Source organism: Homarus americanus, unplaced genomic scaffold (genome assembly GCF_018991925.1).
Source record: "Homarus americanus isolate GMGI-L3 unplaced genomic scaffold, GMGI_Hamer_2.0 scaffold43550, whole genome shotgun sequence".
Lineage (NCBI taxonomy): Eukaryota > Metazoa > Arthropoda > Malacostraca > Decapoda > Nephropidae > Homarus > Homarus americanus.
Genome location: NW_024757148.1, coordinates 42501 through 49810, shown reverse-complemented (window position 1 = coordinate 49810; position 7310 = coordinate 42501).

The following is a 7310-nucleotide window of genomic DNA, read 5'->3' as shown; positions in this document are numbered from 1 at the left end:
AGGGAGGAACTTTTTTAAAGGATGCCATTATCCTCACCCTCCCCGTCCCTGTTCCCTCCCTATCCCCCCTCCTTCCCTCCCCATCCCCCTCCCTCTATCCTTCCCTCTCCTATCCCCTCTCCCCATACCCTTCTTACCCCTCCTCCTTCCCTCCCCATCCCACTCCCTCTATCATTCTCTCCTTCCGTCTCCTATCCCCCACCCTCTCTCCTCACCCCTCTCCCTTCTCCCCCACCCTCTCCCTCACCCTCTCCATTCTCCCCCACCCTCTCCCCTCCCACCTCTCCCTTCTCCCCACCCTCTCCTCACCCCTCTCCTTCTCCCCACCCTCTCTCTCCACCCCTCCCTTCTCCCCACACCTCTCCTTGCCCCTCTCCCTCACCCTCTCTCCCCGCTAGTATCCGCCCGACAACACCGTTCCCACTCCCCGCTTAATGATCTTCACCCTGGGGAAAAAAAACTTGAGAATATATCGGAAATTAAGGACCGTATAAGATTAGACACACCGATTTATTTCCCCTGATGATTAACTATCTATTGTTACCTGGGGGGGGGTTAGGTAAGGTTAGGTTAGGGTAGATTAGGGTAGGGGTGGTTAAGGTAGGTTAGAGTTAGATTAGGTTAGGGTAGATTAGGGTAATGTAGGTTAGGTTAGGTTAGATTAAGGTAGGTTGGGTTAGGTTGTTAGGTTAGGGTAGATTAGGGTAATGTAGGTTAGGTTAGGTTAGATTAAGGTAGGTTGAGTTAGGTTGTTAGGCCTGGTTAGAGTTAGAGTGTTTAATCATCAGGTGAAAGCAATTGATGTGTCTAATCTTTGTGACCCGAAATTTGTGTATTTGTAGGCGTTGGAACCCAGAGGGGGCGGGCTGAGGGGCGGGCTGAGGGGGGGGGGTAGGGGGTCACAGGTGAATAACAACAACAAAAACATCACAACATCACTACACTGAAGACCATCAAAACGAGAGAGAGAGAGACAGAGAGAGAGAGAGAGAGATTTAACCGGAAAAAGTTAGACCTTGCCAGTGTGAAGAAGAACCAACAGCAAAAACCAGTTACACTTAGTATGGACAATGACTGACAGTTAAATAAAAAACACCAACAAACACCAACAGCCACTTACAATCAGTCTAAGAACACTCCCACCAGCCAGTCAGTCGCATATAAGTGGTGCTGGGGGTGACGACACAGTCTATACCGTGCGTTTTATCGTCACAAATAACTAACTGTACAGCAGGAGTAATAATAATGATGACGGTAATTACATATTGTGTGTGAGAGAGAGAGAGAGAGAGAGAGAGAGAGAGAGAGAGAGAGAGAGAGAGAGAGAGAGAGAGAGAGAGAGAGTTTTCAAAATGCATCGTACGGCCGACCATTAACAGCATTATGGGTTGGCAAGCCTGACCATTGTCCCTCCCCATACGGTCGCCGGGGAAAAGCAACCGTATAAAAACAAAACAAAAAAACAACAACAACAAAATAAATAAACAAATAAATAAAAAAAATAAAAAAAATATGAACGATATATTATGGGGCACTGTGATGGAACTGCCTCGTCAAGAATTGTCATGGCGTTGTGGCATTTTTGACTACTTACATATATAGTGACACACACACACACACACACACACTCATATACGCACACGAATAGACAGACACATACATATCTACATACAGTATTTTCATCATCATCAGCGTGTGTTAATTTACTGCTGTCTTGCCCCGTGTGCTTCCATAACGTTCAACAATTTATGAAGTCTCTCTCTCTCTCTCTCTCTTTCTCTCTCTCTCTCTCTCTGCAGGGAGTACTTAACCTCACTTAACCCAACCTAACCTAACCTAACCAAACTAAACCTAACCTAACCATACCTAACCTAACCTCACCTAACCAAACTGAACCTAACCTAACCAAACTGAACATGGCTCTACCAGTCTGATAGATAAACAGAACGATAGACATACAGTTGAAAATTCTCTTATTACTGCGGGAATTAATTTGTTGGGTGGATTTGGGAACAAGACAATTAAATTAAAGGAAACATAACAGGAAGGGAGGGGGGGAGGCGAGGGGAAATTAGGGGGGAGAGGGGAAATGGGAGGGGAGGAAGGGAAACACGGGAAAAGGAGGAGGAGAGGGGAAATAGGAGGGGAATATAGAAGGAAGGAGGAGAGAGAGAGGGAGGGAGGATGGGAAGTAAGTGAAAAGATGGAGGGAAAGAAGAGGGGGGAGGGAGGGAAATAAGGATGCTGCCGAAAAGAAAGAGGGAGGGGAGGGAGGGGAGGAAGGGAGGGAGAGGAAGGCGGGAGGGTGACAGAGAAGAAGTGAGGGAAGGGGAAGAAGGAAGGAAGGAGGAGGGAGGGAAGGGAAGGATACTTGGCAGCTCTGGATGGAAGCGTCTATCTGTTAGCAATGACTCGCTCTGCCACCACACTGCTGCCTCCACACCTGCTGCCACACACCTGCCGGCCTCCACACCTGCCTCCACACCTGCTGCCCACACCTGCTGCCTCCACCTGCCACCACACCTGCTGCCCCTGCTGCCTCACACCTGCTCTACACCTGCTGCTGCCTCTACCTCCACACCTGCTGCCTCCACTGCCTCTGCCACCACCTGCTGCCTGCTACACCTGCTGCCTCTACTCCACACCTGCTGCCACCACACCTGCTGCCCTGCACCTACTGCCTCACTTGCTGCCACCACACCTGCTGCCCACACCCACTACCTCCACACCTGCTGCCTCTACACCTGCTGCCTCCACCTGCTGCCTCCACACCTGCTGCCTCCCACCACACTCCCCCTGCTGCCTCTACACCTGCTGCCACCACACCTGCTGCCTCCCACCTGCTGCCTCCACACCTGCTGCCACCACACCTGCTGCCTCTACACCTGCTGCCACCACACCCTGCCTCTACACCTGCTGCCTCTACACCTACTGCCTCTACACTGCTGCTGCTGCCTACTACCTCTACACCTGCTGCCTCCACCTCGCCACACCTGCTGCCTCACACCTGCTGCCTCTACACTTGCTGCCACCACACCTGCTGCCTCTACACCTGCTGCTCTCACTTGCTGCCACCACCTGCTGCCTCTACACCTACTGCCCTCTACACCTTGCTGCCACCCACCTGCTGTCTCCACACCCTACTGCCCACCACACCTGCTGCCCTACACCTGCTGCCACCACACCTACTCTCCACACCTGCTGCCACCCACACCAACTACCTTCACCTACACCTCACACACCTGCTGCCACCACACCTACTGCCTCCACACCTGCTGCCACCACACCTGCTGCCACCACACCCTACCTTCACACCTACCACCCACACCTGCTATCTCCACATCTGCTACTACCACACACCTACCACCACACTTATAGTCCCCACACTTACCACCTACCACACCTACCCCCAATGAGAGCGGCACACCATCCTCAATCCACACTGAGAAACGTCTTACCAATTGTCTTATATTTTACTACAGTGACTAAACAGAGGCAGTAAACGCGACAGTGAGTCTCCATAAGGCACAGTGAGTCTCTATAAGGCACAGAGTCTCTATAAGGCACATTGAGTCTCCATAAGGCACAGAGAGTCGTCATAAAGTACAGTGAGTCTCTATAAGTACAGTGAGTCTTCATAAGGCACAGTGAGCACATGAGGCACAGTGAGTCTCCATAGGTACAGTGAGTCGCCATAAGGTACAGTGAGTCTCCATAAGGTACAGTGCGTCTCTATAAGGTACAGTGAGTAGCCATAAGGTACAGTGAGTCGCCATAAGGCACAGAGAGTCTCTAAAAGGTACAGTGAGTCTCCATAAGGGCACAGTGAGTCTCCATAAGGTACAGTGAGTCTTCATAAGGCACAGTGAGTCGCCATAAGGCACAGTGAGTCTCATAAGGTACAGTGAGTCATATAAGGTACAGTGAGTCTCCAGGTACAGAGGTACAGTGGTCGCCATAAGGTACAGTGAGTCGCCATAAGGCACAGAGAGTCTCTAAAAAGTGAGTCTCCATGGGCACAGTGAGGTCTCTATACAAGGCACAGTGAGTCTCTAAAAGATACAGTGAGTCTCCATAAGGTACAGGAGTTCTATACAGTGAGTCTCTATAAGGCACAGTGAGTCTCTAAAAGGTACAGTGAGTCGTCATATGTACAGTGAGTCTCCATAAGGCACAGTGAGTCTCCAGGTACAGTATGAGGAGTCTATAAGGCACAGTGAGTCTCATAAGCACAGTGAGTCGCCATAAGGCACAGTGAGTCTCCATTAGGTACAGGTGAGTCTCCATAAGGCACAGTGAGTCTCCATAAGATACAGTGAGTCTCTATAAGGCACAGTGAGTCTCTATAAGGCACAGAGAGAGGTCAGTGAGTCTCTATAAGGCACAGTGAGTCTATAAGGTACAGTGAGTCTCCATAAGGTACAGTGAGTCTCCATAAGGCACAGTGAGTCTCTATAAGGCACAGTGAGTCTCTATAAGGCACATTGAGTCTCCATAAGGCACAGAGAGTCGTCATAAAGTACAGTGAGTCTCTATAAGGCACAGTGAGTCTTCATAAGGCACAGTGAGTCGCCATAAGGCACAGTGAGTCTCCATAAGGTACAGTGAGTCGCCATAAGGTACAGTGAGTCTCCATAAGGTACAGTGAGTCTCTATAAGGTACAGTGGTAATAAGGTACGTGGAGTGTATAAAGGCACAGAGAGTCTCTAAAGGTGCATTGAGGTCTCTCCATAGGGCACAGTGAGGTCTCCATAGGTACAGTGAGGTCTTCATAAGGCACAGTGAGGTCGCCACATAGGCAGTGAGTCTCCACATAAGGTACAGTGGGGTCGCGCAAGGTACAGTGAGGTCTCCATAAGGTACAGTGAGGTCTCCATAAGGGTACAGTGGTCGCCATAGGGTACAGGTGAGTCGCCATAAGGCACAGAGAGTCTCTAAAGGTACAGTGAGGTCTCCATGGGCACAGTGAGGTCTCTATACCAAGGTACAGTGAGTCTCTATAAGGTACAGTGAGTCTCTATAGGGCACAGTGAGTCTTCATAAGGTACAGTGAGTCGCCATAAGGCACAGTGAGTCTCCATAAGGTACAGTGAGTCTCCATAAGGCACAGTGAGTCTCCATAAGGTACAGTGAGTCTCTATAAGGCACAGTGAGTCTCTATAAGGCACAGAGAGTCGCCATAAGGTACAGTGAGTCTCTATAAGGCACAGTGAGTCTCTATAAGGTACAGTGAGTCTCCATAAGGTACAGTGAGTCTCCATAAGGTACAGTGAGTCTCTATAAGGCACAGTGAGTCTCTATAAGGCACAGAGAGTCGCCATAAGGTACAGTGAGTCTCTATAAGGCACAGTGAGTCTCTATAAGGTACCAGTGAGTCTCCATAAGGTACAGTGTGAGTCTCCATAGGTACAGTGTGAGTCTCTATAAGGCACAGTGTGAGTCTCTATAAGGCACAGAGAGAGTCGCCATAAGGTACAGTGAAAGGTCTCTATAAGGAAGGCACAGTGAGTCTCTATAAGGTACAGTGAGTCGCCATAAGGCACAGTGAGTCTCTATAAAGGCACCAGTGAGGTCTCTATAAGGCACAGTGAGTCTCCATAGAAGCACAGTGGAGTCTCTATAAGGCACAGTGAGTCTCTGCAAGGTACGATGAGGTCTATGAGCTGGTGTGGTCTCTATAAGGCTGAAGGGAGTCGCCATAGGTACAGTGAGGTCTCTATAAGGCACAGTGAGGTCTCTATAAGGTACAGTGAGGTCGCCATAAGGCACAGTGAGTCTCTATAAGGAGCACAGTGAGTCTCTATAAGGGTGAGTGAGGTCGCCATAAGGCACAGTGGAGGTCTCTATAAGGCACAGTGAGTCTCTATAAGGTACAGTGGTCGCCATAAAGGTACGGTGAGTCTCTATAAGGTACAGTGTGAGTCGCCATAAGGCACAGTGAGTCTCTATAAGGCACAGTGAGTCTCTATAAGGTACAGTGAGTCTCCATAAGGTACAGTGAGTCTCTATAAGGCACAGTGAGTCTCTATAAGGTACAGTGAGTCTCCATAAGATACAGTGAGTCTCTATAAGGCACAGTGAGTCTCTATAAGGCACAGAGAGTCGCCATAAGGTACAGTGAGTCTCTATAAGGCACAGTGAGTCTCTATAAGGTACAGTGAGTCGCCATAAGGCACAGTGAGTCTCTATAAGGCACAGTGAGTCTCTATAAGGTACAGTGAGTCGCCATAAGGCACAGTGAGTCTCTATAAGGCACAGTGAGTCTCTATAAGGTACAGTGAGTCTCTATAAGGCACAGTGACTCTCTATAAGGCACAGTGAGGTCTCTATAAGGTACAGTGAGTCTCTATAAGGCACAGTGAGTCTTCATAAGGCACAGTGAGTCGCCATAAGGCACAGTGAGTCTCCATAAGGTACAGTGAGTCTCCATAAGGTACAGTGAGTCTCCATAAGGTACAGTGAGTCGCCATAAGGTACAGTGAGTCGCCATAAGGCACAGAGAGTCTCTAAAAGGTACAGTGAGTCTCCATAAGGCACAGTGAGTCTCTATAAGGCACAGTGAGTCTCTAAAAGGTACAGTGAGTCTCCATAAGGCACAGTGAGTCTCTATAAGGCACAGTGAGTCTCTAAAAGGTACAGTGAGTCTCCATAAGGCACAGTGAGTCTCTATAAGGCACAGTGAGTCTCTATAAGGTACGGTGAGGTCTCCATAAGGTACGAGTGGTCTCATAAGGTGCAGTGTGAGGTCTCTATAAGGCACAGAGAGTCGCCATAAGGTACAGTGAGTCTCTATAAGGCACGGTGAGTCTCCGCATAAGGTTACAGTGAGGTCTCCTTAGGTACAGTGTGAGTCTCCATAAAGGCACAGTGAGTCTCTATAAGGTACAGTGAGGTCTCCATAAGGCACAGTGAGGTCTCCATAAGGCACAGTGAGGTCTCTATAGGTACAGTGAGTCTCTATAAGGCACAGAGAGTCGCCATAAGGTACAGTGAGTCTATAAGGTACAGTGAGGTCTCCATAAGGTGAGGTGAGGTCTCCATAGGCACAGTGAGGTCTCACATAAGGTGCAGTGAGTCTCCATAAGGCACAGTGAGGTCTCTATAAAGGCACAGTGAGTCTCCATAAGGTACAGTGGGTCTCCATAAGGTACAGTGAGTCTCTATAAGGTACAGTGAGTCTCCATAAGGTACAGTGGGTCTCCATAAGGCACAGTGAGTCTCTATAAGGTACAGTGAGTCTCCATAAGGTACAGTGGGTCTCCATAAGGTACAGTGAGTCTCTATAAGGTACAGTGAGTCTCCATAAGGT